An 8154-nucleotide genomic window follows, 5' to 3' on the forward strand; every position below is an offset into this window, starting at 1 on the left:
TCTTTTATAAGTTAGCCTTTTATAATTTTCATGCACAAGAAATCTATCAAGATGAAATCACAAATTTAAAAAAATATATACAGATTCATTCAAAACAATTTTTAAGATTTTTTCATACTCTTGATTTTTTCATTGAAAATATTTTAAAGAATTTTATTTTCGAATCGAATATTCGACGAATCTAATCGAATAATATTTTATTATTCGTACAAATACAAATAAAAATTATTTGATGCAATTCGTATTTTTGTAGGTAAAATGCATTAATAAAGTAGTTAGGGCAGGTTTAGGAAAGCTAATAATCGACTTAATTATTTCAGAAGCAGTTTGAATGAAGGCCTCATTCATACCTTTATCTTGCTATAAAAATGACAGAATTAGAAATTTTTTTTAAAATATATTAAATGTATCTTATCAAATGTTGAATCCAAAAATAAATATTTTTATTGCAAATACTAATAGAATTATTATTTTTAAGCAATTAGTAATATCAATGGCATATGAATGCCTATTTTCCGTTATCCCCACTTTATAAAGTGGGGATGAGATATTCATTTGGTTATCTAGGCATTTATAGCTTTGATACCATTCGTTTTATTGTAAATAATTACCTTCGTGCATTTATTAATGGCGGGTAATATAGACAGAAGCAATTAACAACAAACAATGATCTTACATATTGTATTAACGATTACTTATAATAAAGTGAAAGGTTCAAAGCATTAAGGCCAAGACCCAACTGATTATCTCATCCCCACAGTATCAAGTGGGGATATCAATAAATTTCAATCGCATGTCATGCCTTTAATTTCAAATACCGAAAACAATCATAATATCAAATTTGTTAGATCGGCCATCATATTCTCCAGATTTTAGTTCTATTGAAAACATTTGGGGTATATTTCCTTAGAAGAAAGCAGCATCTAGAACAAAATATTTTTTGAAGAATAAATTAGTGTTAATATCGAAATCTATATCCTAGAATATACCTAACTCTTATTAATTCAATGCCAAAAAGAATAATGTAGTTATAAATTTAAAGAGAGATTAGTAAAATTTAAAAATAGCTAAGCGAAAATAATAATGTTCTAGCATAGTAGGGTGATAATTTTGCATACATAAAATTATATAAATAGAGGTGTTATTAAACCCCTGTAACCTAGTCAATTTTTTTACAGATACGGCCTTGAGAGGCCTCAAATTATGCTCCCCATAAGAATATTTGTTTATTTATGGGGGGGGGGGGATTTTTGCGATATGCCTTGGCATATATATTATAAATAATTTATGTTGAATTTTGCTTTGCTATTTGATACTAATAAAGATTTTGATATAAAATTTGATTGTTTATAATTTTTAAATTAAAAATTTATTTAGTTAAAAATAAGATTGGGCTATTAATAAAATGGTATAGCTTATACTATGTAACCCCACTAGCTGACATATTATATTATTTAAAATGACAATTTAAGTGGTTTAGTCGGATTCTGGCACGATTTTTCGGGATCCGCCTGGACTTGTACCTCGGCACATAAATATTCTGTTCAAGAAAAACACTAAAAAAATTTATTTTCATTTTTGAAAACTCTTACATTTTTCTCACCTCAACCTATATCTTTCTTTAATTTTTTTCTGGATAGGGCTTAGATTCTCCCCCGTTTAATATTTTTTTACTTTAAAAAAATTATAATTTTTATCTCTTCAAAACTAATATTTTGATTTTCAGAGATCAATAAGAGTTCAGTTGGGACTCGGATTCTTAACATATAGTCGGTGATTTGACAAATTTTTTACGATTTTTTTTCAAAAGGGATGGACCATAAAAAATGGGTCAGTTCGCTTATTATTTAATAAAATATATATAACATTACAGTATTCCATTCTAGTATTACTGAAGTGTTGTGTGGATATTATAGAAAAAATTCCAATATTATTTAATCTATTTACAAATAAAATTATTTAACTTAAAAATTGTTAAGAATATAAATAATTGATTTAACAATTTTTGCAAGTTAAATAATTTCAAACAAATTAAAAAATATTACAAAAATGTCTTCCATCAAATATGCACATAATTGTAGTTCAATACTGATAAAACAAACCTGTTATTTTATATATCAATCATCTCGTCTCATATAAAATATAATTATTGGAAAAATATTATTTAACTTTTCGAGAAAATCGTTATGATGTATGTCATATTTTAAATTATTATATCTATTTACTTACAGGTATAAAATCTATTTATATAAACTATTGACCAGTAGTTATAATTTGTTCAAAATGTGCATGTTTGGTAAAGGAAAAAGAAAAGAAAACTATTTGGGAGGTAATGGAATTACTTTTTTTAAGAATTGGATCTAATATCTATCTTTGATAATGTATAGATTTATTTAATAAAAAAATTTTTTTATCATTCTTTTAAAATTTAAACATAAATTATATTATGCAAATAAATTGATGATAAGAGAGTGGGTGAACTAGAACTTATATTGATGTAACACAAATAACGTGGTTATTTGTGTATTTAAGAAAAATTTATTATAAAATTTTTAAAATATGGAATGAATTTTAAATGATATCTTTCTGGGAATCATTGTGGTTATTAATAAATATAAATTTAAAAAAATAATAGTTAAAAGTTTTATATTATAAATTAAAAAATAAGACGTTTAAAAATATATAAGATTTAATTTTATAAATAAATCATTTATAAATTAATTTTTTATTTGCTTCATCTACGAAATTATATAATGCCCCCTAGAGTAGTAACATTTGTTGTTCAGTTTTCTTTGGTTTAGGCTCAGTCAGAGTTATAAAAAGGAAAAATACATTTTAAATAAAATGATTTTCTTAGGGAATAAATTATTTCATAATCTAAAATTATTGTTGTTTACGATATTTATGTGCTATTATTTATTTATTAAGTTATTTTATTATAATATAATGAAGGAACAGGAAGGACATATTAAATATATAATCAATTAAATGTAAAACTATGAAGGATAGAAAAAGAATAGAAGATATCAAGAAAATAGCGAAGAAATCGAAGGAAGAGAAGAAGAATATTAGTGGAGGCATGGGAGATTATTCGATGGGAGAGATAAAGTTTATGTAGTTTGAACGAATAATTATAGTAGCTAGTATTTGTCTTAAGAAAAGAAATTCTTTGTGGTGATACTTTTTGGATCCATCTGCCTTATTCCAAAAAAAAACCTTTGAGCTTTATTGACTAAAGAGGTAAGAGCTGAGCAAGTGATGGGTATGAATGTGTTGTAAGAAGGATCGATGATTTATAATTTTCCAAGATCCGACATGCAGGGGCTTCGACCTAACGGTTTGATGTTGCATTTATATCCATGCTAATGTAGTCCTAACAATGGGTCAGCGAGAATGTAAGGCTCTGCTAAAAGAAGAGGCGATGAAATCACTGATAGACAAGCTTAGGAGTAATCTTAAATAGTTGCCCCTATGTTGCGTGGATATAATACTTATAGCCATGAGTTATGAATTGAAGAGAAGATTAAGGATCTCTTCGACTTGAGGAAATTTGAAATTGGAAAGAAAGAGCGTAAAGAATTTTCGGAATATTGTAAAAGCTTTTAAGAATGGAAAAACTTAATGAAGAGGATTTTAAAAAATTGAAATAAAAAAAAGAAAGCATTAGAGTAGAAGTTCTTGATAGATTCTTAACCGGCAAATGTGAAATTGAGATCGGTTTGAGAGAGAGAGTTTAGTTGTATTAAAATTATGGCTGAACTGGATAATACAGTATATTTGGCAGATCTCAGTTTTCTGATTGTTGTATTATTTAGGATTGGATTTTCATAATAAATAGTTTCTTTTTTTTATTATTCTCTGGAAATTAATAGTTATCTTTCTTTCTTACTTTACATAAAAAAATAAAAATATATGGTATTACATAAATATGTAATCCTGAATTTACTAATATATTTAAATATTCATCTTATTTTAATATAATAAAAGATTATAATTTATATCAAATTTTTTCTTAAACCTTTTATGATGAATTTAAAAAGGTTATATAATATTTTTCCAATTATAACGAAAATCAAAACTTTCTTTTCAGTAATTTTTTGAACTAATCTCGGTATGGATTTAATATTTGTAGGACACGCCTTTTAATATAGCATCCTAGTTCATATAAATAGGCTAAATCGATTTGTTTAAAAACACTTATAAACCCTGGATCTAAATAGATCTTTGCCTTTCTATTATTTATAAATGTTACTGGTAAATAAAACCATTGATTATGAATTATATTTATATGCAATAAATTTATGTAAAATATGAATAGTTTGTTGTAATTAACTAATAAACATAATTTATATAACATTTATGCTTTTTAAATAAATTAAATAAAATGCAAATTACAAAATTTTATGTGAATGTGGGGGGAGAGGCGAGAGATAAATTCCTCTAGTAGAAAAACCTAGTGCTGTAAACATTTCTAAGAAAAATCAAACGCGTTCGCTTCAACGTTCATTAACAAAAATAGAACGTGTTCATGTTAGTTCAAAATTTTATAAATCTTTTTTTAAATTTAATTTGTCTTCTATTTTTTAACACAATATATTAGCCATGTTAAAAATAATATAGTTTTATTTTGATAATATAATTATAAATACAATATAATATAGCGAATAAAAAGATATTTTTATTTATAAAAAAATTTTTTTCTAAATCTTTAATAACAATTGTTTTTAAAAATTTTCATCTGATATACAGGAGCGCTTGGCAGTAATGCGGCATTAGTTATACTAAAAACGCATTCTATAGAGGCAGATGAGGGGATAGGAGTATTATTTTTAACAAACAACTTTTTTTAAAGAGGGGAATTTATTAAAAATATTTATTGTTTTGTCCTTTGATTCAAAAAATTGAGATAAGTTATCCTCCTACACATCCTCTACTTCTCGTTTTATAATAAATTTTTTATTATATTAAATTTATATAAAATCCTAGGCATAGTAGATTCAAAGAAATCATTTTTATATTAATACTTTTATATATCATAAAAGTTAATTATTTCTACAATATATAAATTTATACTTTAAATTGTGTTCAACAATTAAAATATAAAATCCTTGATTAAAATAATAGTGATTAGATTATAATTTTAAAAAATGACAATTAAAAATAAATTCTAAAGGATATCATTTTCTATGTATATAATAATAAAATTTAATGATTTTTAATTAGAACAAACTAAAAAATTTATATTATTTTTTATAAAATAATTAATATTAGAATCAAGTCGTTTTAAATTATAACTTGAAGATTTTGAAACTGATTTAATACTTTTTGGGCACATTTTACATTTAGTAAGTTTTGAATTAGTTCCTTCAATATAAGAATTACTGTAAAATATTTATTATATTTGGGCCATGGTAGTTAATTCATCTGATTTTGAATTTTCAGAATCAGAATCAGATGATGATGATGATGGTGATGAAATAATAATATCCATGCTTATGCAAATCTATTAAATTAAAATATAAACAATAATATTTTAATTAATAAATTATAATAATGGCAATTGAAATGTGAAAAAGGAAAAACAGCTGATTAAAAAATATGACTTTTTTCTTAAAAAATTTGGATTAATATTAAATTTTTCATATAAATAAAAATAAAAAGTGTTTTTAAAGTTGAACGAACGTTAATCGTCAAAAAAAGAAACGCGTTCACGTTCAAAGTTCGTCAAAAATAAAGGAACGCTGTTCATCATTATTTTCAAAAATACTAACTTCGTTCATGAACGCGTTTAGAAAAACCCAATGACATATCCTCCATAGTTACGGCCTTTATTAGACTCCTATAAAAACTGGACTGGCATCAAATTTTAAGGAATAAAATAATTTCAACAAAAAATTTCATTCAATATTATATTTTCTTATAAAATTTATTAGCATATGGAAACTAGGGATGGGAGAACTTTAACTAATTCCGCTCTAAAAAATAAAACGTGGGATAACGAATGATGTTGAAATAAAATATTTTTCGAATGAATTTATTGGAAGTGGTATAAATTAGTTACAACTTATAATCAATCGTTGACAAATTAAAATAAGAAATAATTTATCAAAATTTTCATTAGTCATGGCTAATTGACCATTCTCTCTATAACTAGTTATGAAATGGGGAAAGAATCTAAGGCTTGGTATATAATTTTAAAATATAAATTCTGGATTTATTTGTTTTCTCATTAGCTAGGGCCGTAGCCCCGGGGTCCCTCGCCCCATAAAAATTTTTTGGCCCCAAACCTGACCCCCGAAAAAAACTTTGGCTCCCAAATTTAAAAAAAATTATTTAGTTATTCTATTTCAATTCACCACTATTACCACTAACAATTAATTCTAAATAAAAATACAACAAAATTTTTAAAAAAATATTATTTAATTTATAAAAATTAATAAACATGTTGTGAAAAAATAACCTGAGCATAATTATTCGTTATAATTTTGTGGATAAATCTATGAAAATTTTAAAGGAATTATTAATCTACAATGCCTTTCGCTGAAAGCATTACTAATTGTATTTTAAAGCTACTTAATGATATAAATATTAATTCGTGGAATATAATAAGCTAGGCATATGATGTGCAAGCGTTATGTCTGGATGAAATGGAGAAGTACAAACAAAATTAATAAAAAAGTGCCTTATAAACATTGTTACAACCACAAGTTCTATCTTGTGGTTCAAAATTGGTATGATAATATTGTTATAATTTCTAACTTTTTAATTTATCTAATGCATTCTATAAATTTTTTAAGCATTTTAACGTAGCCTGTAAATATACAGTTCATACTCCTAAGAAACTTTTAGACCAGAGGTGGACTGGTCATTTAGAAACATCCCGCATCATTTATAATAATTTTTAGTTGTTAAGTATTATTTTACTTTTATAATAGAACTCTTGACTCAGAAATTTCCACTCAGTCGAAGCCTTTAGTCTTTTATCTCAATGTGTTAATATAAATTACAATATATTGGCCATTTTAATTTATGAAGTATTAATAATAATAGATTCGCAAAATAAGATCTACAGTCCGTAGGTACTTGTGGATGTTAAAAATTCTGTTGATGCCATAATTAATGTATTAAAAAATAAAAGAAGTGATTTTTTTGATTTGATAAGAATTAAGGCTGGGAAACTTATATCAAAATTTAATATCATCCCTCAAAAATTATCAACGGTATTGAGCACTAGAGAATCGATCGACTAATGGCTTAAATAAAAATACAGAATTTCACTCATTTATATTAAAATTTAAAACTAAAATCGTCTTTTAAAAATTTTAAATAAAAATAGCTAAAAATTGTTATAAGTGACTAATTATTTGTTTTATTTGCCTCACCCCCTCAAGTATTGCCCCCCTCCCAGCTGGAAATTCCTGGTTACGGCCCTGCAACTTCTGTTCTTCAAATTCTTGATAATTAACTAATTTTAGGATGTTAAGAAAATATTTTGTGTCAAGTCATTATCAACTTTGATGTTGTTACGGTCATATTAATATAATGGAAGAAGTATGTAAAATAAGAAAGAAGGAAGAAGGAAATTAAAAAACTCAGAGAGAAATTTAAATAGAAAATAACGTCAAAAAAGCAGAAAAATAAAATTATGGCGAAAATTGGAATAAGGAAACATATTTTTTAGCAAAAAATGATTTGCATAAAAAAATATGTAAGTTTGTCTTTAAGTCATAAACAAAAAAGCTTCTGCATTTGTGAACGTATGAATTCAGTTTTATATCTACCCCTCTTTCTTTTGATGTTTTTAACAAATAAATACTTTATGATATAAATAATTTTATAAAAAATATTATATGATTTACGTTGATATTTTATTATAGGATTTATGACTGAATTAAATTGAACAAATTAGGGAATTTATTATCCACATGAGCCTGTATCTGTTAAAGTAAAAAAAAGTAATATTTTTTTTTAAAAAGTATGAAATGTTAATATATAAAACAAAATTTAAATCAGACATAAGGAGTAATGAAATATTTAAGTACTTAACTTAACGCATGAACGAAATTTTAAAAAGTATATTTTCTCGACCAGACATTTGCAGGATTCATTTTCAGATTCAGACCTTTTTAAAAAAGGGTTTGGTACAGATGAGTC

This window comes from Gordionus sp. m RMFG-2023, chromosome 3 (genome assembly GCF_954871325.1).
Source record: "Gordionus sp. m RMFG-2023 chromosome 3, tfGorSpeb1-WG-v2, whole genome shotgun sequence".
In the NCBI taxonomy this organism is placed as follows: Eukaryota; Metazoa; Nematomorpha; class Gordioida; order Chordodea; family Parachordodidae; genus Gordionus; species Gordionus sp. m RMFG-2023.